Consider the following 27,977-nt stretch of genomic DNA (forward strand, 5'->3'; position numbering starts at 1 on the left):
TGCCACCTTTTGTACGATACAGATACTCTGTGTAAATCTTTTTGTAATTGGTTTTGATCATCTGATGACTTTAAAAGACGGTAAATGACAGCGCCATCTGCAAACAATCTGAGAGGGCTGCTCAGATTGTCTCCTATGTCGTTTGTGTAGATCAGGAACAGCTGATTCCCTGTGACACTTCCTCGAGGAACGCCATATATTACTTCTGTTTTACTCTATGGTTTTCCGTCAATTGCTACTAACTGTGACCTTTTACCAGGAGCTAACGATTCCAGACACACAAACTAGGCGATACTCCATAGACAATCAATGTGATTAGAAGTCGCCTGTGGGGAACGGTGTCAAAAGCCTTGTGGAAATCTAAAAATATGAAATAAATTTAACATCTTCTGTCATTAGCAATCATTATTTCGTGAAAATAAAGAGCTAGTTGTGTTTCACACGAATGATATTTTAGGAATCCGTGCTGACTTTTTACGCTACGCTTACATAGTCAGATCGGAAGGCGTGGAGACAGCGTCTTAGGAAGGCGTCTAGCGAATTCAATCTGCTTTTTTGAATAGATATAATTTGATTTAATTTTTAGTGGGTTTAGGTGTTATGTTATTCAGTTTCGCTACAACAACCTTGTCGTCACCAATCTCTGTATCTGTCATGATGTTCCCTATTCGCTCGGGGTTATTGTTACTTACAGGTCAAGTATGTATTACCAAACATTTGCACTTCGTGCGGGCTCCTGGAGTAATTGTTCAAAATAATATTGTGAGAAAGTGTTCAGTACAGTTTCGAACAAGATTTTATGCCTACCACCGGCTATAACCATTTATTTTTGTCAACAAATCGAGGGTAGATTGAAGTCACCACCAGCTATAACTGTATGAGTGGGGTACCTACCTGAAATAAGATTCAAGTTTTATTTTGACTTCTCAGCAACTGTATCATCTGAGTCAGGGGGTCGGCAAAAGAACACAATTATTAATTTATTCCAGGTGTCAAGTATAACCTCTACCCATACTAAATCACAGGAGCTATCTATTTCAATTTGATTCCAAGGCAAACTGGTTCTGACAGCAGTAATCACTCTATCACCAACTGTTTGCTCCTTTATGAAAATTGCGGCTGAACTTATTTACTGCTTTATCTAGCTTTCTGAACTTACAACGATTTGAGCTTCAGTGCTTCCTATCAGCGATTACAGCTCTGGTTCTTTATCAGCACAGTTAGGACAATTTACAACGACAGTACCGACTGTTGCTAGGCCTACTTTCCTCTGTTTGCCCTACACCCTGCTAGACTGACGACCTTTCAGTAGTTACCCGAGACCCTACTACATAAAAAACCACCCTATCTCCTTCGCACAGCCCCCGCTATCCGTGTAACCTTTTTCTGTGTATAGTTGATCCCTGACCTATTACGCAACACCCGGACGCCCACCACCCGACGGCCCGACGGCCCAAGTTGAGGACTCTGCAACCTACATTATGGCAGAATTGTGTGAGTCTGTGATTCAGATTCACTGTCGGTTCCGTTGACGATGCTACAGACGGTGAGTTCCGCCTTCATTTCGCAAGCAAAGATGGCAGTCTTTATCACTTCAGCTACCGCCCGAAACCAGAGAAATTCTCTTCGGATCCAAAGCGACACAAATCGTTGGCACCGACATTAGCCATCACCTGCAGTTGACTGCAACCGTGCTCTTCATGGTATCCGGATGCACTCTTCCACATCTGGAGTGACTCCTCCCGGTATGCCTACAGAGAGCACACTCTTCGTTGGCAGCCATACCCCAAGGGGTCCCATTACGTGCCTAACGTTGGAGCTCCCAATTACCAGTAATTGCAGCCTATATGAGTCCCCAGACGTTGCGATGAGACTCCTGTCCACAGATCACCACGGTTTCAGACAGCATCACTCGTGGAAAACCCAGCTTTCCGTTTTCTCACATGGTATCCTACGAACTATGGATGTAGGGCAACAGGCAGATCCATGCTCTTAGATTTCCGGAAAGCATTTAACACGCTTTCTCAATGCAGACTGTTAACAACGGTACGAGCATACGGAATTGGTTCCCACATATATGAGTGGCTCGAAGACCTTTTTAGTAGTATGACACAGTACACTGTCCTCGACGGCGAGTGATCCTCAGACGCAAGGGTCTCGTCAAGAGCGCCCCAGGGAAGTGTGACACGACCGCTATTAGAGACCGCTATTTTATATTTTACAGTCCAATAATTTACACGTTTGTTGATTTTAAAAAGGCAAGGCATACGACTCAGCTGACTGACAAGCATTTTTTGATAGTCTTGAAGAACCGGGATAGATCCAAAAACCCTTAACCTCATCAAAGAAAGATTGACCGATACTACCTCCAAGGTGGAATTCATGGGTGAAATATCCGAGCCCTTCCTGATCAAAACTGGCATCCGACAAGGTGATGGTCTGTCTCCTCTCCTATTCGACCTTGTGCTGGACAAGGTCATCCGCGAATGGGAAAAGAAACTGAAGAATAAAAACTGCTGGAAACCTATGTAGATGGGGCAAGTTACGGATGACAAAGGAATGTCATGTTTAGCTTTTGCTGACGACTTATCCTTACTAGTGGACGATGAGATAACAGCAATCGAACAGGTTGAAACCCTTAAAGAATTTGCAGAGAAAGTTGGTCTGCAAATATCTTTCCTAAAGTCTGAGTTCATCACCACAAAAACTGACACCCAAAACTTGACTATAAAATACGGTCATATCAGTAGAGTCCCATAGTTTAAATACTTAGGTTAAGTCCTTGAACCTACGGGGCGAGAGAAAATAGCACGAAACATTCACCTCCAAAAACTAAAGAGAGCCTATGGAAGAACCTACAAGGTGTAGAATAAAATATGCTTGTCCAAAAACACTAAAGTTAGGCGCTATAATACAGTATGAAAACCTGAAGTCCTGTATGCCAGTGAAACCCTGACAGTCCACTTAAAAGGTGACCTAGAAGAATGTAAAATCATCGGATAGATACTAGGGCGAAAGAAAAGAAAAGAGGGCTATAGACTACAATCTCGTCTTGCAGCAGCTGCGGCGATTAATCTTTTATGGGCACGTCTCTAAGTTTCCCAAAACAAGACATACGCACAAAATTCTTAAACACATAGAAGGACTTGAAACTATACGCTGTATACAAGAGATAAAAAAGGACCTAGAAAAAGCTCAGATAATTTGGACAGAAAGGAATTTAAGAAGAAAACTGACAGATGGAAAGTTTATTCAGAGAATGAAGTTCCCGAGAAAGCAGGAACAAAATGTACAGAGTAAAGGAAGACAGGCCATGCAGAAAAAATGAGAGCAGTGTGGAATGAAGGAAAAAGAATCAACAAGCTGGTGGACAGTGTGAGCAGCGGTCTGCAACTCATTGCTGATGGTGCTGAGATGTACGCGAAGGTGGGGAAGGTGTCGTTGTTGAGCGAATGTAGGACAATACAAGATGACTTAGACAAAATTTCTAATGTGTGCAGTTAACGACAGATAGCTCTAACTGTAGAAAAATGTAAGTTAATGGAGATGAGTAGGAAAGACAATTTTGTAATGTTCGTATACAGAATTAGTAGTGTGCTATTTGACACAGTCAGGCCTATTAAATATCCAAGCGTAACATTGCAAAGAGATTGAAATGGAATGAGTATATAAGGATTGCCATGGGGAAGGCGAATGGTCGACTTGACTTTATCAGGAGAATTTTAGTAAACTGTGGGTCATCTACGAACGAGACGGCATATAGAACACTACTGCGACCCATTATTGAGTACTGATCGAGTGTCGGGGATCCCCGCCAGGTTGAATTAAAAAAGACATCGAAGCAATTCTCAGGCGGCTGGTAGATTTGTTACTTTCAGGAGCGATCAACTTGCAGATATTAGAGAGATGCTTTGCGAATTCGACTGAAAATCCCTGCATGGAAGGCAACGTTCGTTTCGTGGAACACAGGAAACATTGGAGAAGCGGCATTTGAAGGTTACTGCAGTACGATCCTCCTGCTACCAAGGTACATTTCGCGAAAGAACCACAAACAAGATAAGAGAAATTAGGGCTCGTATGGAGTCATATAGACAGTCATTTTACCCTCGCTCTATTTGCGACTGGAACATGAAGGGAAATTACTTGTAGTGGTACAGCGCGCGCTCCGCCATGCACTGTACGATGGCTTGCGGAGTATGTATGTAGATGTAGATGTAGATGTAGATATAGAGTATACATTACATTATGGATAAGGTTGCAGGCACATCCACACAAGATCAGTGTGAGAGGGCAAGGCAGAACATTTGTTTGCGAGTTACTGCAAAAAGTCAGACCATCAACAATAATATGGATAATTACCCCACTCAGCAATAGTATCAGAGTAGCAAATACTCATCTTAAGGTCATTTTGAGGTTAATCAACGAACTGAATAGAAGGGCTGATGAAACTGTAAAAAAGGCAAACGCGAGTGTATGTAAATTGTGTACTGTCCCAAAGTCTCCTTGTTACAGAACAACATATCGACAAAAGATAAAGTCGATGGAGCACGCAGCGCTATGTGGGAGAAACTACGATTACAGGGGTTGCAGCATTAGGAAAGGGGTAGTAACTCAGAGAAGCGTTTAGTACTGTTAGATTATCTACCAAGCGATTATTGAAGGAAATTGGCTGTAAAGAACATGTTATTTCTGATTTCATTAAACTTCATGCCGATAATCTGATAAGTAGAACATACGGAGTAGCGGGGAAAATGTGTATGCTGGGTACACCAGTACAAGTTTCTCTAAGATTACAATACAAGTCAGTGATAGGAAATTTGGAAGAATATCTGGTTTACAGAATTTACTATTATTAACAACTACAAAACTCGACAGCTATTCACTGAAATACACTACTGGCCATTAAAATTGCTACACCACGAAGATGACGTGCTACAGACCCGAAATATAACCGACAGGAAGAAGATGCTGTGCTATGCAAATGATTAGCTTTTCAGAACATTCACACAAGGTTGGCGCCAGTGGCGACACCTACAACGTGCGGACATGAGGAAAGTTTCCAACCGATTTCTCATATAAAAACAGCAGTTGACTGGCGTTGCCTGGTGAAACGTTGTTGTGATGCCTCCTGTCAGGAGGAGAAATGAGTACCATCACGTTTCCGACGTTAATAATGGCCGGATTGTAGCCTATCACGATTGCGGTTTATCGTATCGCGACTTTGCTGCTAGCGTTGGTCGACATCCAATTACTGTTAGCAGAATATGGAATCAGTGGGTTCAGGCGGGTAATACGGAACGCCGTGCTGGATCTCAATGGCCTCGTATCACTAGCAGTCGAGATGACAGGCATCTTATCCGCATGGCTGTAACGGATCGTGCAGCCACATCTCGATCCCTGAGTCAACAGATGGGGGCGTTTGCAAGACAACAACCATCTTCACGAACAGTTCGACGACGTTTGTAGCAGCATGGACTATCAGCTCGGAGACCATGGCTGCGGTCACCCTTGACGCTGCATCACAGACAGGAGCGCCTGCGATGGTGCACTCAAAGACGAACCTGGGTGCACGAATGGCAAAATGTCATTTTTTCGGATGCATCGAGGTTCTGTTTACAACATCATGATGGTCGCATCCGTGTTTGGCGACATCGCAGTGAACGCACATTGGAAACGTGTATTCTTCATCGCCACACTGGCATATCACCCGGCGTGATGGTATGGGGTGCCATTGGTTACACGTCTCCGTCACCTTTTGATCGCATTGACGGCACTTTGAACAGTGGACGTTGCATTTCAGATGTGTTACGACCCGTGGCTCTACCCATCATTCGATCCCTGCGAAACCCTACATTTCAGCAGGATAATGTACGACCGCATGTTGCAGGTCCTGTACGGACCCTTCTGGATACAGAAAATGTTCGACTGCTGCACTGGCCAGCACATTCTCCAGATCTCTCACCACTTGAAAACGTCTGGTCAATGGTGACTGAGCAACTGGCTCGTCACAATACGCCAGTCACCACTCTTGATGAACTGTGGTATCGTGTTGAAGCTGCATGGGCAGCTGTACCTGTACACGCCATCCACGCTCTGTTTGACTCAATGCCCAGGCGTATCAAGGCCGTTATTACGGCCAGAGGTAGTTGTTCTGGGTACTGATTTCTCAGGACCTATGCACCCAAATTACGTGCAAATATAATCACATGTCAGTTCAAGTATAATATATTTGTCCAGTGAATACCCGTTTATCATCTGCATTTCTTCTTGATGTAGCAATTTTAATGGCCAGTAGTGTATATAAAAATTCATAGTCAAATGTTATGTATGACATAAGTATATAAGAAAGGTGAGTGAGAAGAATAAAAAAGGCCCAACACTTCGAAATAGAAAAATGTTATTAAATTACCGTTAGGAGTCATACTTTGCAGTGGTATTATCGACATTCAGGCTCAGAAAATGAACAACCGATCTTCCAAATACATCTACTACTACGATCCCAACTAAATAGTTGAAATATTGTAACTGCCCACAAGAGTCGCTGCAGCTGGGAATTAAGATTATTCGAACTAAATCATTTCAGTAACTGCTGAATTCAGTGAAAGATGTATCAACGAGATTACTCGATGGTTACAGTTGTTCTGGAGGTCCAAGAACCAGCATCCAAGATATTCAAAATAGGTTGCATTTTCATTCCAGTTTTGGGCGATTTATGGCAAGGGGGGCCTATAGATATGAGAAAAAATTCGCGGGAAGGTATATCAAAATGTTTATCGACCCACATGAAATTCATCAACACTCAACATTTCCTGAGATGAAGGCTAATAATGTGGAGCATTTGAACCGAATCATAAAAGCACGAACGTCAATGCATTTTCACCTTTATGGTTATATTAAATGGACTGATATCCTTCCACAGATCACTGATTTGTATAACCGGACTGTGCACCGAAAAATGGAAATGAAAACAATAACCGTTCATGATAATTAACTTCTAAATACGACGTACAGTCGTATTAGACTATAGAGCCACACCAACAGAAAATGAGTGTAGATGGTTTAGTCAGCATTTCAAAGCACAGGACTGAATTTGAGAAGTCGCATCTGCCAATGTCAGCGGAGATACATGAATAAATCTAAGAATTTACATCTTAAAGGCTAGTAACAGTAGTGAAATTTCTGGTAGTTTTACATTGAATATTTACAGCGTATTAGCAGACCTGTTGTCTCCTCAGAGAAAGTGTCATAAGGTGAAGGGGGAATAAGGCCAACGTTAAATGTGTCTTAACGTGCATAATAGGAACCGTGGTATTCTCGAGAACTTACTTATAGAACTTCACAGTCCCACGCACAGCTCTTTTAGACATTGAACCAAGCTTTGAAAACAAATAGCACATGTTGACAAGGGAATCAATGTTTTAGACGAGGTCTGCAGACAACGCAATTCGCTTATGCATAAAATAAGGCCCCCAGGGGCTCAGCATTCATTTGCTGGGTACGGGCTTGGCGACCCCGGGGTTCCCGAGCTGGTGACTGGTAAGCGCCGCCAGTCCACTGTCACCGTAAGCTCTGGGCATACTTCAGCGACCACCGTGCGGCGCGGCGGTGGAACGTTGTGTGTCTCAGGGAATGGGGATCTTGGCTTGACCGCCCGGTTTGCGAGGATGGAATAAACCTCCATAAAAAAACCTCAATCTCAAGGTGTGCTGTGCGCTGATGAGATAAATGGCTGTTGAGGTGGAACAGTCGTTAGCCGGCAACCTCTGGGGACCTGCCGCACTTCAGTTGTATGAGGCTTATCTAGGCACGCGGGGCTCTGTCTAGGTGGACTTATAGTTCCCTAGCTGCTCGTGGGACCGAGATGGATCCTGCGAACTCTTCTTTGCCTCCTCCCAGCGGAAAGGGTGGGCCGCTGGTAGATTCCAACACCCACTCCAACAAAAGGGCGCGTGTAGCCAGTCCTCCAGACTCAGTAGCGAAATCTCAGAATCTCATGACAAGTAACTGAACGCATGCTGCTAATCAGAATGTGTTTTTAATCGTTAAAAGGAAGGAGGGCAGATTCGAGAAAGTTTCCCCTTTCTATATTCAAAAAGGGGTCGAGGGCACTGCTGGCGGTTTAAAATCAGTGAAACAATTGCGTAATGGGACGCTTTTGGTGGAAACCACTAGCTCCCAGCAAGCCAAGACTCTCCAGAATGCACACTCCCTTGGGGAATATGCCATCGAAACTGAGCTGCACACCACCTTGAATTACAGGAAAGGTGTTGTGACGTGCAGGGATCTGGTGGACATTCCTCAAGAGGAACTAAAATATGAGTGGGCGCCAGCAGGAGTAGTTGACGTGCAAAATATCATGAAGAGGGTGGATGGGGTTCTTGTGAAGTCCGACTCCTTTATCCTGACATTTAATAGCACAAAACTCCCTGAGCATATTAAGGCAGGTTTCCTTCGCTTGAGTGTGCGGCCTTATATACCCAACCCAATGTGGTGTTTCAAATGCCAACGCTTTGGGCATACTACTCTCGGGTGTCGGGGAGAAGCTACTTGTGGCAAGCGTGGTCAGGCCGCCCATGAAGGAGTCCATTCTTTGTCTCCAATGAAGTGCGTGAATTGCTCTGGGCCTCACCCTGTCTGGAGTCGGGACTGCACTGTATATCTGGAAGAACGGAAGGTACAGGAGCTTAAAACTGTTAAGCGCATCCCCTATACTCAGGCCAAAAAGCTTTATAAAGCCATGCTGCCCCCGTGTTTTGCTACCACCTTCACTTAAAATAGTTAAACAGCCCACACGGAAAGCTGACGCTGCTACACAAACAGAGGCTGTTAGTGTCGGCACTTCTACGTGCGTGTGTCACTGCAATTGTGCTGCTGCAGTTGCTTCTAAGCCTGTCCCTCCCCCAAGAACTTCAGACAAAGCTGTGGTTGCTGACATTGCCGAGCTCCCTGCCACTCCAAAGGTTCTGTCTGGTACAGTGTCCAATGTTGACACACCTGCAACCGCAGTTGTGGCTACAAAGTCTACCCAGGGGAAAAAATCCAAGGCAAAAAGGTCAATCGCTGGTGGAATCAGGCAGAAAACAGCCTGACGATGTCGACATCGATCTCTCTGACATCTCTGTCGATTCTTCTTTAGAGGCTATGGAGCTTGATGTCGGATTGGGGCAACCGTCTCGCCCCAAAACAGAGCCCCCACCCATTGTGGGCTCCCCTCCCCGTCAGAGAGTCCGGATGAAAGTTTTACCCCCCTGATAGATGGCTCCCATTATACAGTAGAACTTGATTGGATTCAGGACGCAAGTGGAGGAACTGAAACTCCTAGTGCAGCATCGCCCTCTCTGCTTGTGTTTGCAGGAAACACACTTCAAAGCATCTGATGCCCCTGCACTATGGGGTTATACCCTATATTGCAAAGATGATCTGACGGGGGAAAGAACCAAAGGAGGGGTTGCAGTGTTTGCCAATAATGGGCACCACTCCTCTGCTCTTTCCCTGGATACTGACCTGCAAGCAGTTGCAGTTGCAACTTCTGCACGTCAGTGGCTTACAGTTTGCCCTCTTTATTTTCCCCTGTTGGATGCAGTAGACTCTGCGGCTCTCACTGATCTTATCACCCAACTCCCCCGACCATTTCTCCTCCTGGGTGACTTTAATGCCCATCATGCCCTGTGGGGCTCAACATTAACTTGCCCTCGGGGTCGAGTTTTTGAGAACCTCTTGACGTCTCGCGAGCTGTGCATCCTAAACACCGGTGCTCCGACGCATTTCTGCACTGCTACTGGGTCTCTCTCCGCCATCGACCTCTCATTTTGCTCTCCAGCCCTCGCCGACTCTGTTCATTAGGAGGTCATTAATGACCTTCATTCCAGCGACCACTTCTGCCTTCAGCTACTGGATGGTGAGTTGCTGGAACAGAAGCCACAAACTTGGATGATTGGCAAGGCAAACTGTTCACTGTTTGGCCAGTTGGCTGTGTTTGAACACCGTCACAGCGTCCAGGAATGGGTGGATCACATCACGTATGTGACCCATCACGCTGCTGATCTCTCCATCCCAAAGTCCTTCGGCCCTCTCCAGAGGCGACCTGTCCCTCGGTGGACAGAAGAATGCCGTTTAACTATCCAGGACAGGCAAGCGGCTCTTAGACGGTGTAAATGCCGCCCGACAGTGGACAATCTCTCCATCTTTGGAATCGCGAGAGCCAAGGCTCGCTGAGTCGTTAAAGAGAGCAAACAGCGGTCATGGCGTGAGTTCCTGAACTCCATAAGTCGTTCCACTTGTTCTGGAAAAGTGTGGGAAGCCATCCGGAGGATTTCCGGTAACCACAGCCGTTCACAAATAGCTGCAGTCCTGAACCAGGGGTGCCTCCAAACGACACCCAGAAACATTGCTCAGGCACTGGCAGAGCATTTTGCACAAACCACTGCCACTGCAAACCAGGATCCAGCATTTAGTCGCTACCGTGCGACTGTCAAAAGAGCAAACTTGGACTTTCGGTCGAACAGTTCTATGGCCTACAACTCCCCTTTCTTCATGTGGGAACTCGAATCGGCACTTACTGAGACTTCTGACACTGCACCAGGTCATGACCGCATCCGGTACTCCATGCTTCGGCATCTGTCAGCGACGTCAAAGGAAATCCTCCTCGAATGTTTTAATCTCGTATGGCAGACAGGAGTGTTCCCCACCTCGTGGAGGGAGGCAATTCTCATCCCTCCCCTCAAACCAGGAAAGGAGCGCATATGTCCCAGTAGTTATAGGAGTATCGCTTTGACGAGCTGTGTCGGAAAGACCCTGGAACGGATGGTTAACCGTCGTCTGGGCTGGCTGTTAGAGACCAGGCAGTTCCTTAGCCGCTCTCAGTGTGGATTCCGAAAATTTCGGTCCACGGTCGACAACCTGACTCTCCTAGAGGCGACTATTCAGCAGGCTTTCCTCCGTCAGCATCACTGTATCGGTATCTTCTTTGATATCAGTAAGGCATATGATATTACTTGGAGACACTGTTTTCTTGCACAACTGCATCAATGATTTCATGGCCACCTCCCCATTTTCATTTGGTCTTTCCTGTCTCAGCGGTTTTTTCAGACCCGAGTTGGTAACACACTGTCTGATCGCTCTGAGCAAGAGAACGGTGTCCCCCAGGGCAGTGTTTTAAGTGTTACCCTCTTTGCCATAGCCATCAACAGTGTAACGCCTACAGTGAGGAGGCCAGTACAGTGCTCCTTATTTGTGGACGACTTTGCTGTTTTCTGTTCCTCCTCCGGTATTGCAACAGTGAGCCGTCAGTTGCAGCTAACAGTGCGGCGGTTAGAGGAGTGGGCTGCAAAGACGGGTTTTCGGTTTTCTGCCGATAAGTGTGTTTGTGTTCATTTTAATCGTTCTCGTCGTCATTTTAATTTGCTTGCCTTGCATATGGGAGACACTGTCCTACATTTTAGAGACGCGGTGCGGTTTCTGGGCCTAATTTTTGACTCCATGTTGTCATGGCTGCCAAACCTACGAGAATTGAGAGCCAGAACCCTGAAGGCACTGAACATCCTCAAGTGCCTCAGCCACAGGTCTTGGGAGCGGATATGGCGCGTCTCCTCCAGTTCTATCGGGCTTTTGTGCGTTCACGGCTGGACTATGGGTGCACGGTGTATAGGTCGGCGAGGTAGTCTTATTTGTCGATCCTTGACGCTGTCCACCACGCGGGGATTCGGCTGTCCACAGGTGCTTATCGGACCAGTCCCATGCCCAGCCTCTGTGCTGAGGCCGGGGAACCGCCACTTACCGTCCGGGGGCAGCTTCTACTGGTGCGCCAGGCTTGTAAGTTTCTTGCAGCTCCAACTTCGCCTGCTCACCATATTGTTGCTCATCCACCTCTGGATCGCCTTTTTTCCCACTGTCCACGGGCTACGATGCCATTTGGGATCCTTGTGCAACGTATGCTAGAGTCCCTCGGTGTGGAGTCTTTACGACCCCAAATCCAGGGTTTTAAGCGCCTGCCACCCTGCTTACTGGAGAGGCCCAGAGTGATTTTAGATTTGGTGCAGTACAAGAGAGATTGCACTCCTGCCACCGTTTTTAATGCAACATTTTCTGCCATTTTATCTGAGCACCACGACTATGTACCTGTTTTTACGGTGGGGTCGGAACAGGGGGATTCCGTTGGTTGCTGTGTTGTTTTTCCGGATCGTGTCCTCAAGGTTCGACTGCCTCAGACTTCTACTGTCTTTGATGCAGAATTGTCTGCGATCATGCGGCAGTGGAGCAGATGAGACGTTCTTCCTGTCCTAAATTTCTTGTCTGTTCCGATTCACTAAGTGCCCTCCACTCATTGTAACGTTTGTATCCAGCAGATAAAATAGCCCAGGCCATCCAGGTTGCACTCCTCCAACTTCAGCGACTGGGGAAGGTGGTGGCTTTCTGCTGGGTTCCGGGGCACGTAGGCATTGCTGAGAACGAAAGGGCAGATCTCGCAGCCAAGGAGGCGTGTCTCGATCCACAAGTATTTCAGTGTGCTATCCCCCTGCACGCACTCACCTCGCTGTTGAGCTCAAGAGTCATGCGTCGGTGGGAGGATGAGTGGCTGGAAATGACTGACAAGACGCTCCGTTTAGTCAAGCCCACAACGCGTGTGTGGTGTACTTCCTTCCTGCCCCGTAGACGGGACGAGGTTCTCCTCACTCGGCTTCGGATAGGCCACACTCCTATGACGCATGGCTTCCTGCTCCGGCGAGAGGACCCTCCAATGTGTGGTGCTTGGGGCGTCCAGATCACTGTGCGCCACGTTTTATTGGATTGCGTTTTATTTTCTGACCAGCGGGCCGCGGCTGACATGCCAGCGGATCTGCCACCTCTTTTAGGAAACACTCGAACGAATGTGGTTAAAGTTTTAAAGTTCTGTGACTTGTCAAATGTTTTTGCAAAGGTTTTAGGGAGAGGGTCTTAATTTGCTCACTGTGTGACACACTCGCCCATATTTTATGTAATTGGCCAGCCAATGACACTTTACTGTGGCATTCTTCCTGCTACGTTTTCGTTTTACTTACATTTTACTTTCTTATGTAGCATTTTCCTTCTTTTCCTGCGTTCTTTGCGTGTGTGCTTCGTTTTTGCTAAGTCTGTCCACATTCGTTTCTTGTAATGTGTGTCAGGACGCTGATGACCTCGATGTTGAGCGACCGTTAGCCCCAACACACACACACACACACACACACTCACACACACACACACACACACACACACACACATAGACACACATAAAATAAGGATTTCCCAAGGGCTCACCCTGCTAAAGAAATATGAACAGGAAGGTATATCGGTACTGGCCAGTGTATCACCGTACTTGCAGTTGATAAAGCAATATGTGCAAAACTTAAATTAGGGAAGAGATTAAATTTCAGTCTAGCTTTTAATGTAGTATGTTATCCGCTGACGAATAAGAAGAATAAGACTATGTCAGTGTGTTTACAAATATGCATTCAGTTATCACTGACAGCAGCTAAAAAGTCCTTGAAGAAAAAAATGATTAAAACGCCTGAAATCCTACCACTGCCTCTCGTAACAGGTGGAGTACTTCCACTCATATTGCAGCTTTGTCAAGGCTTTCAGCGATTTGTTATTTAGGTCGTGGCCCTACATCTGTCACCAGAAATGTGAAAAGTGATAAAAACTTGCAGCACCAGCTTTACGAGGCAAAGAGACATGATAGGTTCATGGAAATTTTAGCTGCTGGAAAAGAATTTTACCACTACTTTAGTGATAACCATGTATTCTACAGTTCTTAACACAACTAGAATCATCGAAGGAAGAACTTGAGAATTCAGTACATCCAGAAACAGGTGGGCCCAGTATGAAAATATCGATAATATTTGACAGGTTTATATAGGGACTGAAGATCTGTGTGGACATGATAAGACTCAGAATGTCAAATCAAAACACCTTTCAGCCCTATAAATTTCGAAAATGATATTTTAATGAGCAAATAGTTTTTACGATATATTACGCCATATTCAGGGCCCCTGAAAGACGTCTAGGAAGATTCCCACCTCTGGTCCAGTCAGAATAGGGGTCCTCGTGGAACGACTGGTATAGTAGATTTTTGAGATTGCGATAACTCAATCATCACTTGCCGACTAGCTACTGAACAGCTGAGGTCCTACAACCATCTGTATAAAGAGGTACTTAACACTGACAACTAAAAAGATGTTAAAACAATAACCACATACACCAGTTCATCAGTAGAGCTTGGGAAGCCACATGATACACTTTGTCTGTAAAATATAGATCGTTAGTATTACTTGCAAATTAATTTCCGCTAATCGAACTAAGCAGAGATCGATCATTGGTAATACCTGCTAATTGCGTTCCACCAATCGAATTAAGGAAAGGAGATGGGTTAGGATATCGATTGGATTAAAAATGTACAAAATCATTCTTAATATCACATTATCAAACTACAGTCTGCACGTAGTATGGGATAAAGGTGTACAGATACCCCAGGGCAGATATAACATTGACGACTGAAACGTATATTTAAAATGGGATGTACAGGTTTCGAATTAGGCGAGAACATAACTACACTGAAAACGGAAATGAGGAAGACAAGCAAAAAATAAGGTTCACAAAGGAACGTTCAACAAGTTTCTCATAGGATCAACCTCTGTGAAGGGAACAGAGTAAATTTAATAAATCAGATCGTTCAATGGACATACTGCCAGTTAGCCCAATTCGAGTCGAGTGCAGTATTGCTACGAATTCTTCTCTCAATGAAAAGTTGCTTCATGCAATCTACGGATTCTACCCTACAGTTAGTCCAGGATATAAAACTGAAGAGATGCCAAGCAATGCCATTCACCTCCCAGTAGCTGTTCAGACAGTCGACTTTTGCGGTACAGAATTACGGCTATGTTCGAAGCAGAATTTGGATACGGTATAAAACTAGGACGCACAACCAACAATACGTCACTTTACAACTGAAGCATAATGTGTCAAAACAGAAGAACAACGGATGCCTTAGCCTTAGCAACACGACCACATTTTCCATAATGTATAATACCAAGAGGGGGTGCGGGCAGGGACACTTTGTGGCCACCTCCACAAAAAAATAAGAAATTGTGAAATGCGTTTATCTTTTATTAACAACATACTTTTTAAATAGGTAGTGATGTACAAGTAGTGTAGAGAACCTGAAGACAACTTTTAGCTCAAACTTAGCAACAGCAACACATTTTTCGTAATATTCAACAAAGAAATTCACGAAAATAGCTGTGCAAATTGAGAAGCTATTTTAATTTGTTTTCGCTAATAGTTTCTGCTATTCAATATGCTACCTTCAGGTCCAATATGCAACTCTCAAAAATGATCCATACTGGCATACTGGGGCCATCTCTTTCTGGATGTTGTGAATTCTCAAGTGCTCCATTCAAAGACTTGAGACTTGATTGGACTTGCAGTCAAATCTTCGAAGGAGGAACTTGAGAAATCAGTACATCCAGAAACAGGTGGGCCCAGTATGAAAATATCGATAATATTTGACAGGTTTATACAGGGACTGAAGATGGCATATTGAATTACAAAAACTGGTAGCGAAAACAAAATAAAATACCTTCTTAATTTTGCATGGCTGTTTTGGCGACTTTCTTTGTTAAATATTTGTCCAGACGTTGTCCCACGTCCACTATGGATCAAAAGAGACATTTTCCGTAATGTTTACACCATGTTCTTCACTCACAACATACTATTTAAAGTTATAAAGATTTGTAAGAAGGGTCCTGAACCTGAATATACACTACTGGCCATTAAAATTGCTACACCACGAAGATGACGTGCAACAGGCACGAAATTTAACCGACAGGAAGAAGATGCTGTGCTATGCAAATGATTAGCTTTTCAGAACATTCACACAAGGTTGGCGCCAGTAGCGACACCTACAACGTGCTGACATGAGGAAAGTTTCCAACCGATTTCTCATACACAAACAGCAGTTGACCGGCGTAGCCTGGAGAAACGTTGTTGTGATGCCTCCTGTAAGGAGGAGAAATGCGTACCATTACGTTTCCGACTTTAATAAAGGTCGGATTGTAGCCTATCACGAATGCGGTTTATCGTATCGCGACATTGCTGCTAGCGTTGGTCGAGATCCAATGATTGTTAGCAGAATATGGAATCGGTGGGTTCAGGAGGGTAGTACGAAACGCAGTGCTGGATCCCAACGGCCTCGTATCACTAGCAGTCGAGATGACAGGCATCTTAACCGCGTGGCTGTAACGGATCGTGCAGCTACGTCTCGATCCCTGCGTCAACAGATGGGGACGTTTGCAAGACAACAACCATCTGCACGAACAGTTCGACGACGTTTGTAGCTGCATGGACTATCAGCTCGGAGGCCATGGCTGCGGTTACCCTTGACGCTGCATCACAGACAGGAGCGCCTGCGATGGTGCACTCAAAGACGAACCTGGGTACACGAATGGCAAAATGTCATTTTTTCGGATGCATCGAGGTTCTGTTTACAACATCATGATGGTCGCATCCGTGTTTGGCGACATCGCAGTGAACGCACATTGGAAACGCGTATTCTTCATCGCCACACTGGCATATCACCCGGCGTGATGGTATGGGGTGTCATTGGTTACACGTCGCCGTCACTTCTTGTTCGCATTGATGGCACTTACAACAGTGGACGTTACATTTCAGATGTGTTACGACCCGTGGCTCTACCCATCATTCGATCCCTGCGAAACCCTACATTTCAGCAGGATAATGCACGACCGCATGTTGCCTGTACGGGCCTGTACGGGCCTTTCTGGATACAGAAAATGTTCGACTGCTGCCCTGGCCAGCACATTCTCCAGATCTCTCACCACTTGAAAACGTCTGGTCAATGGTGGCCAAGCAACTGGTTCGTCACAATACGCCAGTCACTACTCTTGATGAACTGTGGTATCGTGTTGAAGCTGCATGGGCAGCTGTACCTGTACACGCCATCCACGCTCTGTTTGACTCAATGCCCAGGCGTATCAAGGCCGTTATTACGGCCAGAGGTGGTTGTTCTGGGTACAGATTTCTCAGGACCTATGCACCCAAATTGCGTGCAAATATAATCACATGTCAGTTCAAGTATAATATATTTGTCCAGTGAATACACGTTTTTCATCTGCATTTCTTCTTGGTGTAGCAATTTTAATGGCCAGTAGTGTATGAACATGACATCTGCTGCAGAAAATCGCATCACTACTAAGACATAAATTTCTGGGTTAGGTTTTACTGAAAAATTTAAAACACTTATGATATCTGATATAGAAAATCATTAAAAACAATATTTTTTTTCAAAATTTTAAAATGTAACGCACTAGAATAGGTTGCAATAATTTCAAAAGGTGCGCCCAAAGTACGTCTGCCCTCGGTATTGCGAGGGTTAAATCGTTGGGCTTAAAATCACGCAGGGACAATGTCGTCACTCAACGTACTCACTCCAATTCAAAATAACAATGAATCAATCGTCAAGAATACTTCTTGTACAAACCATATGTTTCAGTGAAGATCAAGAACAACAATGAGATGCTTTGACCATTCCAAGCAACAGTTTCCTGGGCCTGGGGTGGAAATTCATTAAAAAGAAATAATTGCAGGATGTTTCATAGAAAAATCAGCAGCATTGGAAGGGTACAAGCGATTTATTGCCTACGTACCTTTCAAGATCCTGATGGAATACAATGATAATATGAAGCACATTCTAGCGAACTGGAAAGATAGTAATAAGTACACCAGAGTCATCAGTCCATAAGAGAACAAGATGGTGCTGGAGATTTCGATTTGGAAAATGTGACATGTCATTGTAACTGGCAAAGGATGTTTAAACCTCTAAAAATACTTGGATTAAGCATTTAGTTGTCTTTAAATTTCAGATCATGTGATCTCTTTGAATATTCTCTACTTCCAAGCTCATCCTGACAAACATAAGCTATTAGAAACACTATGAATTATCAACCTTGCATTTCAAACTGACTGGTAAGTGATGCTCAAACGTGATTTTAAAATGCAGCAGTTAACATAATTTCCGAATTTTACACTTAAGGCAACAGTAATGTTGGTCTAATAAATATAGATGGTCCTAACCACAACCTCTATAGTTGCCAGTATAGTGTGGTGCAGAATGTGGAGGTGAGGATCTATCAGGCATCTGAAGGTGCTCGTAATACATTGTTAACAAAACACACATTTATTGTTCATGGATACATTGTTGTCCTCTTTGAAGTTTGTACTAATTAGGCGAGTAGGTGAAGCTCACACATGGTCCCTATGCACTGAAGCCCACGTGTCTTGTGGGCTCAGACAGTACAGTGATAGGGCTGTGCACGCAGTGGGCGCGTATGTCGCAAAAGATTGCTGACCAGATGTCCTGTGGACACTGTCTGGATGATCTTGGAGGCCAATGGCAAAGTTGGCAGGTTACCATGGCATTCTCTATGATGTCATAGCTGGTACCTTGGGAAGGCACCCAGCAGCTCTGCAAGAAATGGTTATAGTCATGAATGTTACGTCAGTGACTCTCAGTGACAGCTAGCTTGTAGAAGCAGGCATATGGTGACAGTTACTCCACTACCCTGAGATGATTTTAATTCAGCTGCCCACAATGATGTCTGGTGGTAAGAGACACCCAAGTCACATCATCAGTGAATGCTAATATGAGGCGATACCATGCCACAACAGCGAAGTCCTTCAGGCTGGGATGGTTGTTACGTTGTAAATCAAAGTCATCTAGGCAGAACACGGATGGAGCATCACAACTCCCGTCTCAAACCTGGTTAGCCACAATCTAAGGAGTGGGTTTTGGAAGTCTGAGTATTTGAACTAGCTAACCTATGCCGATGACATCATTATGAGGCAATCATGACCGAATGTGGCCTAGTTTTCTGGACACGTCAGCACTTTGTTCTATTCCACTGTGTCGCAGCTGGTTTCTCCAAGCTTACACTTTCGCTGTGTGTTATAACGCCACTATAAGTATGGCTTGTTCATTGTTACATACTTCACTGTGCGTCATCAATAGAGTTATGTTACGCTCCATTCTCCATGAGATCACTCTGCTGCATCCTTGTTTTCGTCGTCCAACTCAGGTGGTGAGTAGCAGTTAACTTGGTAGTGTACTCATGGTATATCCAATATTGGGTGTACCTCCTTGTTGGCATTCCAATCTGAATATTGTGTACTAGCCTGCCTTGGCTTCAGATCCAGAACTGTCACCAACCAGTCAAAACTTTAAAATTGTTTCACATCCACACAGAATACCACTCTGGGAAGCAACATAACGTATATAGTCCGCTTTTCGATATGTACGGTTCCTGCGGCATACTACGAGAGGGAAGAAAATGAGGGGTGCTTGCTCATTCAGAAGCAATTTAATCTTGGAGTAAACCTTCCAGAGACTGTAAATGTCCCAAAATGTGTAAAATTGCGTTATCGTTAGTAGAAATTTTGATGGATTGAGCGGGGACGAAAACGGGATGATTTTTGAAGATACGATAACAGCACTTCAAATTTTCGATCATATTGCTTCAATTGTTTACATGAAAGATACTGACAAATCGTCATAGATTCACAATATTTGAAAGAGTGCCGCTTCTAGAAATGTAGAAACTCATAGGAGTCCTCCAGTCCACATCCTTAGGCTGATAGGAATAAGAAACAACTGTGTGAGTACCTCCATTTTACGCACTTAAAAAGCTTACCTAGTGTTGTCGCTATTTTAAGATCGATTAATGTTGGTGGTTGGTGACAAGCCAGTTCACTGTATCAACAGTGTCAGAGATCTGGTCTGCTACCTAGATCGGCGCATTAACATCCTTGACAATGATCTGACGGCACAATCTCACGTGCGTATCAAATATAGTTGCTAGTGTCTCTGCCTTTAGCATAATGTTAACTTATTGCTACCGAGTCTGCTTTTGGCTTTACCGACATTGGAGGTTGGAGTCCTAATATTAACCCTTGCATCTCAAGATTGGTCATGCTATCCCAGGTCAGTTTTTATGATAGTGGCAACTAATAGATATTATTGTCTCTCTATGTATGTGTTTGCATACTTGCAGAGTGCTATTGTTTGTTCTAGTGAGTCAGACGCAATGTACGCAGATTATGCAGTATTCAGCGGATCGATACATTCCAGTGAGCCACCTCATACACAATGGTGATGAGAATGCTGATCATTTGACTGCCCATGATGAGCTAACGAGGGAGCTGGATGAGAAGCTCAAGGGGAGATATGCAACTTTGACAGAATCAGGCGAGGCAAGGCTTTTACGTAAGTATCTGTGTCCTCTCTACTTGAGAATGTATGTATAAATTTTCGATTCTTGAAGACTGTTGTACTCTTTCTTTCAGAAATAAGCAAGGTGTGATAGCTGTCACCATTATCGACTGCACACACATGTGGACTACAGCAACGGGCAGTGCCAGTACCCACACTACCGACGACATCGTCAGCAGCTGAACTACCAGCTCTGTCAGTGCCTGCGGTGTTGCCACCTGTGTCACCACTATCATCTACACCCAGACCATCGCAAGCAACAGCGCCATTGCCAACGCTCAGACATTCTGGATGATGGTTCAAACGGCTGTGGTGTTGCCACCTGTGTCACCACTATCATCTACACCCAGACCATCGCAAGCAACAGCGCCATTGCCAACGCTCAGACATTCTGGATGATGGTTCAAATGGCTCTAAGCACTATGGGACTTAACACCTGAGGTCATCAGTCCCCTAGACTTAGAACTACTTAAGCCTAACTAACCTAAGCACTTCACACACATCTATGCCCGAGGCAGGATGCGATCCTGCGACCGTAACAGCAGCGTGGTTCCGAACTGAAGCGCCTAGAACCGCCGGCCTGGATGATATGTTTTTAGTTTTAGTAACGACTGTCTTTCAGTCAGAGACAGCCTCTCTGTCTGTTCTGACACCATTAAAAAAGATGCAGATGTCCAGGTATGCAATGCAAAAGTACCATATCGCCAACAACTGGACCTCCCGGACGAGGTCTTCCTAGTTTGTGACGATCGTCAATCCGCCATATGCAGGCTTCCTGCCTGTTCTGAGAGCGATAACAAAGATGAAGATGTTGAGGTATGCTGTGCAAAATTACCACGTTCGGTGATTGAGGCACACTTAGGAATAGAATATTGCTTGCCCAGATCTGTAATACAGGCAGGTATAGACATCTGATTCTTTTCCTAAACACAGACCTACCTACTTTGGAAGAGAACTTCTCTCGAATTCAGCAATCTGCCATATTTCTCCATTAAGTGCAGAGCTACTACATGCTGTGAGTTTTCTCTCTTATTTAAGGAGGATGTATATGAAAATACAAGCGTGTTGTAATGACGACTTATCGCAGGGAATCTCATCCACTTGAGGCATTTACCCTGAATCCGCAGCAGTTGAGGATCTCTCAATTCTAAGTAAGAGATGCCGTATAAGTACTCAGTGGAGTCCTACATTTGGTCATTCACGTGCATGTGTTCGGTCCAGTTCACTAGTGATCCTTGTATATCCTTGTTGTGTACATAGTTCCGCGTAGTCAGCACGTACACAACTTCCCCACTAGAGCGCGGCCCGCTAAGCACAACAGCGCAGGCGCAGCACTCGTCCGTCTCCGCACTACGAGATGGCGCTGTCTTAGAGACGGACCAAATTCTGCTTCTGCCGATCCGCGTATTAATATGTAACGCAGCCAATGAGATTGCTGCTAACGTAGAACCTTTTCTCCTCGAGGATCACACTCGCGCAGTGATACCTGAACGCGCGAGTTATTATAACGAGTGTACAGACCTCCGATTAGTCAGTCTGCATTAGTCTGTACCAGTCTATAGTCAAGTTTCAGTCTGCACCTAAGAAGATTATCATATTCCTGTACATAGCCATGGAGATAAATGTATAGACACTTTGTCAAGTATCAGAGATATGTGAGAATAAGATTAACATACCAAGACCAAAGGAACTTCAGATTGTCAGTTGTAAACAGCATCCAGAATCAAGTTACGTAATATTTATGTCTTTGTATTATTTTAATAAATGTGTGTGAAAATTAATCAAGTTCTGTTTAAAGTTGGTCACCGTCAATCTGATACTCTAAGCGTGCAAGTGGCATTTCTATCGTCTGACCTAACGGCAGAAGATAAACACGCCACGATAAGACCACGAGACATATTGCTGACACTCGCCTACTTCGCTAGAGCGACAAGTCAAATAATCTGATGGTGTGTGTACCGAAGGTCTTACAGTACGCACACCACAATCCTCTTGCAAACAGTATAGCTGACAAAATGGACGTTACCAATTTCCAAAATAACGAAAGTGATTGCTTTTCATGGTCTTATTTGGCTCACGAGAGGATAATTAAACAAATTATTAACTTTACAAATAAATGCGAAATGGGAGTTATGTGTATTATAAACATGTTGATATTGAGTTCGCCATGTGACTTAAGGACATCAGTAAAATTGATAAGCAGAATTCCCATATAGCGGGTTGTCCCTGAAATGTTGTGAAGAACTTGGCAGGCTTATAGAAGGTTTCTTCTTACATGTGTGAGACTGGTTCTGGTTCTTATCTATCTTCCTACCACAGTTGCGCAAGTAGAGTCTTTTAGGAATTTGGTGTTGAACCTATGTCCTGCAAGGTAGGAAGATACCATATCATGCATGCAGAGTTCAGAAGAGTGCAGCAGTACGGACAGTGATGTAATGGGACAATGATCTCAATCTTGGTTCCACTGCACTCCCTGTAAAGGAAACGTTATCGCTAACAGAAATTTGTGTATGGGTTCAGTCATAATTATAAGTTAGCAAAGCTGAAAATCTTAGATTTTCGTTAATAAGGTTTACTTTTTTTCTAAGTATGACTTCATGACATAGCATGTTAGCAAAGTTATGTACAGGATGGTAAAATATTAATACTGGGTATTCACAACTGTGAGGCGAAGTTCCTAACTTACATAAGGTTCTGTAATGGTAAGATGGTTGATGATCATGTCTGGGGGTCGATCAAAATACGAACAAATTAAATGCAGTTGGGGCCAGAGATGTCAACTACGCTAAGATGCACAATGAAAATATACAAAACTGAATAGGGATTGGTAAAGAGCAATGAAAAAGAAGTACACAATTAAAACAATTCATAACTCTACAGTGGCTGATCAATACTTTTCGTCAGATTGAACCTCTCACATTTCTGCTTCAATTAAGCCCAACAACCGTGAATATGTTTAACCACAGGTCATGGCTGAACGTAAGAAAATTAGGTAAGATGGAGGCTACCACCGTCCTGAGTGTCAATTGAATATCACTTGCTAGCGTGGAGCAAGCGCGTGTAATTACTTTGTGTCGGCGGTGGCAGTGGCGTCTGTCGGCACGAGCTGTGAATCTGAGAATGTATTCTAAATCTCTCTCAACTGTTAAACGCCAGTCTGAAACATTTCCTACGTCTTCGGTGATGCCGGGACTCCTATTTATTCCTTAGCTAAGTTAACTGGCATGGTACACGCTATTTGGCTACAATAGCGCGTACGTCGTTGCCCTCAAATCGCTCGCAAGTGTTTACTGTCAGTGCTCGATTTGACTCTTCATACTAGGAGACTTTGCAGCTTAACTCCTTACGAGTTAAGGCGAGCCAGTGAACAAGTGTTCACATAATGACTCTCGCAATAGTCTCAGTTCAGTGCAAGTCGCCTTCCTCAAACACTCAACGATTTTCTGCAAGAGAAGAAGCCAATTACTTTATCTGCAATTTGCCTATATCAAAGCTTGTGGCCACGCATTTTCTTTCGGGCCAATCAGGGTATTCGTACTTGTTATAACTCCACCCACCAGAATTTTTGTAGCCTATCACAGGCGTCTTTTCTTTCGTAGGGCAGAGTTTAACTGCTGCTACGTAATATTGAGATAAACAGATTTGTCTTTCATGTGAGTTTTAACGCAGGTGGTTACAGTGAGTGACCAATGATTTTAGTTGGATCTCTCGAGACGTTTATCTGCGATCTGTAGAAAGGATTTCCGAATATCGTCATTAAAAGCAGGGAAAAGGGTTGCTTTTGTCGGCAGCCTATGCAGTGGCTGCGGCATCTCATTGTATCCTCTAGGTATCCCGTGGCGAGGGTTTCAGCCGTGCGAGATGGCATGCCATTGTAAATTCTCCTTTCCCTCAGAACAGCATCTTGTAGCTCGACTTGGGGAAATTACTAGCATCCAATTACTAGTGTGAGTGTTAGTGGTTTATATTCACGAAATGTTGGTTTGTTTATTCGGTTCACTTTGCCTATCAATAAAATTCATATACTTTCACGTAACTATGTCATATGACACATCCAGTTAACCAGAATTGTTTCAGGAATTCAATGTAAGGCGTGTTATTTGTTTGACATCATACAATCTTGAGGAACAAATCGAGGATAGGAAGCCGTGACCGGCAAATTCATCCAACAGTGCTACAGTGTGTCGACATTAAAGGTGCGAGCACCTACCACTAGCCGCGTGGGGTAGCCATGCGGTCTCAGGCGCCTTGTCACGGTCCGTGCGGCTCCCCCCGTCGGAGGTTCGCGTCCTCCCTCGGGCATGGGGGCTTGTGTTGTCCATAGCGTAAGTTAGTTTAAGTTAGATTACGTAGTGTGTAGGCTTAGGGACTGATGACTTCGCCGGCCGCGGTGGTCTAGCGGTTCTAGGCGCTCAGTCCGGAACCGCGCGACTGCTACGGTCGCAAGTTCGAATCCTGCCTCGGGCATGGATGTGTGTGATGTCCTTAGGTTAGTTAGGTTTAAGTAGTTCTAAGTTCTAGGGGACTGATGACCACAGATGTTAAGTCCCATAGTGCTCAGAGCCATTTGAACCATTTGATGACTTCAGCAGCTTGGTCCCATACGACCTTATGACAAATTTCCAAAATTACCTGCCACTAGGCAACCGCTTGGGCATAAAATGTGACTTTGCACACTAACGGACCGTAGGCAGAAGGTCTCGCATTTTCATTTCTCATTCAGTAATCACTACTGCTTGCAATGATAGCCAGTGGAGAAAATAGAGCCAGCTGCTGCATAGACAGATCTTGTCTCCTATGAATGCTTTGCTCTGTTGCCTTGGTGGATAGTGGTTCTCATCACAAGTTTCCTAATCCACTGAGGCAACACAGCACAAATTCGTGCTGGTTCCATTATCTCCACTGGCGATAACGCCTGAAAAACAAATAACACTGCTAGACGTTCGTCCTATGATGCCAAAGGTGAGAGCTAGTGGCAGGCGCCAGCACCTATAACTTGTACGCTCAGTACCATAGTTGACGTCGTTTCTGTACACCGGTTAATATCCTCAATCAGTTCCTCAAGACACCCCCTACAACCCCTATAAGTTTGTTGCCACATTTCTGGGAAACCCTGTATATCTATTCATGTATATGGCCAGCAGGACGTGAGTCACATGGTGTGTTATTCGACCCCTTCACTTTTCCAAACTCGCTCGTCGGTGTTGGCAACATGCAGATTTGTTGTTAACCCCCAGTATGAGAAACAACACTACCACTGGATCGAAAGCACGGTCTGCCTTCAGAGCCCCCAATTGACAACACATAATGGTAAATGGTTCAAAATTGGCTCTGAGCACTATGGGACTTAACATCTATGGGCATCAGTCCCCTAGAACGTAGAACTACTTAAACCTAACTAACCTAAGGACGTCACACAACACCCAGTCATCACGAGGCAGAGAAAATCCCTGACCCCGCCGGGAATCGAGAACGCTACCGCACGACCACGAGCTGCGGACTGGTAAATGGTATTTGTGTCCTAGGTGCCTGAACTCATTTCGGACGAGTGAGTGATTATCTCAGCATCTGGTGGTTTGCTCTACCTTGTTCACTTGGTATGTGTGCAAATGCCCACTGAGGAGAACAAATACTTGAAGGACAAGAATTATAGGAGCAAGTATATTTTTCTATGTAAGACAACTTTGAATGTATTCTTGATCCTGTGGCAGGCTGCGAGACTAACCACACAGCCTCACATATAACAATTTTTCAAGTTGTGGGTGCATATGATTCTAGTCATAATAACTTTGGTAATGATCCTACAAGCTCTCTGAGCTTAAAGACCTTGCCAAGGAAAACTGATGTGATTGATAGCACCAACATTCCTATAAGCAAAACGTGCTGAGATAAACCTGTGTAGGAATCAATGCCATCAAACGGGCAAATTCTGCATTGCAGCACACAGTTCATGCAACTTGAATTACCAACTTCTACGACACATATGAATCTTTATTTACATTTTAAGCGTTAAGCCTTTGGTTGATGTTGGTCTGAGCCTGTATGCGCAAGGAAATACATTTCGTTTTCAAAGAGAAACAACACGAAAATTACGCTGTGCTTCCTGGACTAGATGAGTCAATATTTTACTTCCGTTGACTATCTAATTCATGATATGCGCTTTAGTGAATAAGCAGACTGGAAAAAATATTAGCCACCTCCAGAGGACATTACAATAATTTCACGTAATTTCGCTTCTACCACTGACAGTCGCCTCAATTCGGCGATGAATAGACCACATGATTCTTCAGGTGGGGCATAGCCAGCTGGAGCCACTCACTGATAATTAGATCCAATATAGCTATAATATTGCCCGGTTATTCATTGTTGTGTTGCATCTACTGTTGACCAATTATAGATATGCGGATTTACAAGCCACTGTAAGAAATTGCCTTTAGCCATGTACGAGACTTTCAATTGTATGCAGTTCCCTGTACAATTTTCGATCCGAGAATTGTTTGAGACCGACCTGCATTGCCTAACAACAGCACTTGCTGTCGAATTTGAAACAGATAGTGATTCACAAGGTGCGACACACATATACTGTCCCTGTTGATTGTGATATTTCTACTATGACGGTTCGACGGCGTGTTACACAGCTCCGAGTGAAAACATCGTTTGATATTCAGCGGTGATACATGACCTTCATTCAGGGTGTGGTCGTAACTACTTGGAAACACTATAGGTTCTTTCTGCCATTCTGCCACGCCTCCACATCGACCCAACTTACTATTCTCACTCCACACTACCAATATGGACATATACACAGTCACAGCTAGCGTTATCGGTGGAGGGTCACATGGCAGTCTGGTATTAGTTCTAATCTACACCATCTACAGCGCCACAAAACGGCCATCGTACCCTTTTGAGAGTGTAACTAATATTTTGTCAGGTGAGTTGAATAAGAAGGCGTTTAAGTCCAGTCTACGAAGAAAAATAACCGTAAAAACTCGTGCAATCACATGCTTTTGGACAATGGTAGGAGAGACTGCTGCGAATAACATACAAAAGTTGATGGGGTGTGAACCGGGACAAGAGGGTGGGGGGGGGGGGTTCTAAGTTTTCTTTAATGACATGAGATTTGCGGTTTCTTGCAAAACCGTGATTCAGTACAAAATTAAATTAAACTAAATTAAATTTCCTACAAAAAAGTCTGATACAATTTTGTCTAGGGTTAATAGTTTCCACTTTGCAGCGGATTGAAAAATCGGAGATTATTTTAAATATTTCCTAAACGGTAAAAAATTATTGTTTATCTTTAAATGAATTCAGTTAAAAGTAAATGTTAACTGCCTGTACCACGTCTAAGTGCATTAAAGTGTCGCTGAACGGTGTAAACCGAAGATCAAGCACGTGCTTCACCACTGTATTTACCGCACTACGTCACAAGAAGTACCTACAGTGTGTTTCACCCCTCATGGATCACTGGCAATACAATGTGCAAACATGCCCGGCGGGCTTTTATTTTCCACAAAGTGCGCTAACAGTACATGGAAGGTAGATATGAGTTACTAATAATACTAATGCATGTAAGGAATAGTTACAGAATATACGTTAAACTCGGCAGACTGTTTTACAGTGCTAGTGGGGAAATACATTCTTAGTCATCCTGAACGGCAGCTGTAGCATTTTCCAGTAA

Source organism: Schistocerca americana, chromosome X, assembly GCF_021461395.2.
Source record: "Schistocerca americana isolate TAMUIC-IGC-003095 chromosome X, iqSchAmer2.1, whole genome shotgun sequence".
NCBI lineage: Eukaryota > Metazoa > Arthropoda > Insecta > Orthoptera > Acrididae > Schistocerca > Schistocerca americana.